This window comes from Malania oleifera, chromosome 4 (genome assembly GCF_029873635.1).
Source record: "Malania oleifera isolate guangnan ecotype guangnan chromosome 4, ASM2987363v1, whole genome shotgun sequence".
NCBI lineage: Eukaryota > Viridiplantae > Streptophyta > Magnoliopsida > Santalales > Ximeniaceae > Malania > Malania oleifera.
The window spans coordinates 112,871,795-112,874,499 of NC_080420.1; positions in this window are offsets into that span (position 1 = coordinate 112,871,795).

Below are 2,705 nucleotides of genomic sequence, written 5' to 3' on the forward strand. Positions count from 1 at the left end.
TATGGTTGGTACCAGACCAGATATTGGCCAAGTAGTGGGAGTTGTCAGCAGGTATATGTCAAATCCAGGGAAGACACATTGGGAAGCAGTGAAGTGGATTTTGAGATATTTTCATGGCACTATTGATAAGTGCCTATGTTTCAGCAAAAGCGATATGAAAATCGGAGGATTTATAAATACTGATTTTGCAGGTGAAATTGATCATTGCAGAAGCACCACTAGGTACATATTCACTGTTGGCACAATAGCTGTTAGTTGGATGTCACAGATATAGAAGATTGTTGTTTTATCCACTATAGAAACTGAATATGTAGCAGTGACAAAAACCAGTAAAGAGATGATTTGACTTCAGGGTTTGTTAACAGAGCTTGGATTAAAGCAGGAGAGGAATGTTTTGTACAGTGACAGTTAGAGTGCAATACATTTGGCAAATAATTCCGAATTTCATTCTAAAACTAAGCATATTGGATTACGTTACCACTTCGTCAAATCTCTGATAGGGGACGATATGTTGACACTTGAAAAAATTCAAGGTAGCAGAAATCCGAAAGATATGTTAACTAAGGTGGTGTCTACAAAGAAACTGAAGTTGTATTCAACTTCAGTTGGTCTTCATGCTTGAAGACATATTTTGAACACATCATTTATTCATGATACTGGTTGAGGAGGAGTCTCTGTCTCAAAGTGGGAGATTGTTGTAGCTGGAAACAGGAGATATAGCTGGAGCTAGAAGATGGAGACGCGTGAAGAGTTGGAAACGCGTTGCAAGTTGGACATTTATCCACCATTTAATTTAAATGGATAAAACTTCTCCTTTTGATTTAATGTATTTAATTGTAAATTGATTCCAAGCCCTATAAATAGAGAGTTGTGGAAGTTGTAATATGTACGAGAGAAGCACAGAGAAGAAATAGAGGAGGAAGAGAGTGAGAGGAGGAAGAGAGTGAGAGGAGGAAGAGAGTTGTATTTTTCCGACGAATAGTGAATTTGTGGTGTGCTCCGTGGACGCAGGTCAATCTTGACCGAACCACGTTAAATTTCTAGTATCATTATTTTCTGGTTACTTATAGGGTCCTAACAAAACAAAGGGAAATTTTCTTATTATTTGAATTCCTTAAATCCAAAAGAAGATATTTATTGTTCAATATTCTATATCGATCAAGAGTGAGAATTATACTTAGTTATATGCTATTTTATTTTTATTTTTATTTTTTAGTAATTTTCTAGCCCCTGCATATGCGGGAGCTTTGTGCACTGGGATGCCCTTTTTTATGAATTTTCTAGCCAGAGACTAAAAATTAAATAGTTATATTGTTTGATGACTCATTCTAGATAACTACTGTGATGAAATTGCTTGCACTGCAATTTTATATGCCAAATTCTGAAATTTATGTGTCTTAAATAGTCTCATTTCCCTGAAAACTTGGGTGGGTCGGTGTTGGCTTATCATTCATAAGTGATATCCTGCCTCTTTGTGATTTTTAGTAGCTGTGCTACGGATATAGTACATCTCTTCTGATTATAGCCTTTACTGCCTCATTTTTCCATTCTTTCTAGCATTCCATTTTAGCCACTTTTTTTTTTTTTTTTTTTAAAGAAGGGTGGCACCTCCATTTATTTATTAATAAACCCTCACTTTTGGTGGAGGAATACCATGGTTACAAGACAATCAATGGGAGAAAAAAAAGACACAACTTTAAAAAGGCCTCCAAAAAAAAAAAACAACACCAACAACCAGCCAAAACAGGGGTACAAGTTTAAATAAAACAAAACAAAACAAGAACCCAAAAAACAAACCTCACGCAACAAAAAAAACAAAAGATAATTAACATAAAGCATAAACCGAAACCAACAGGAAATCAGTTAAACATACCTCATATACATCGTACCCATCTTCTCCAGTTTATACAAACCATTGATAACTCTAGGGAGCATGGTTTTAAATAACGGCCATTACGTAGCGTAACGGTTGATACGTAATGGAAATCGGAGGCTCCGAAACTGATACGGGCCGATAATGCGGTTCAGAAAAAATTCATAACCGTAACGGCACGTAACGGCCGATACCCCAACGTTACACGTCGTAACGGACCGTTACATGGTCGACAGCTTGCAGATTCCCTGAAGGCTTTCTGCTGTAGGCAGCAGTGCTAATTTCCCCCTCTCCCCAGTCCCCACACCCATCTGCCATTCAAAGAGTAAAATGGAAAGTAAAAAACTGACCTTGAAAATTTGTTGGCCGAAGCAATAAGAAGGCTTCACTTCTTCGAAGCCTGAGAGTGAGCACACCGAGCAGATCTACTCATCTTCGTACTTTGTAGCCTTCCAGGACTCTGGAATTGCAGACTTGTAGTTGCAGCAGCTTGGCGAGTCACTGGCGACAGGTCTACAGCAGCTCCGTCGCCTCTACGAGTCGCCGATAGCCCGTCGGCACCTTCGTCCGCCAGTCGTCGCAGTCGCCACCAGCCAGCCTCTTGATTTTAGCTTCGCAGCTTGGATTCGTCGTTGCCGTTTGTGCTTCGTAGCCTTCGCACCTTTGAGGCTCCTCCGAGTCCCCTCCCCTCTCTCGGTCTCACTCGACTCCCCAGCGCATGAGACACTCAACACTTAACACTCAACAAGCACAACACTAGCCACTAATCTTATCATTATGTTTTTTTTTTAATTATATTTTGTTGTAAATTATGTTTGTTAAATTGAATTAA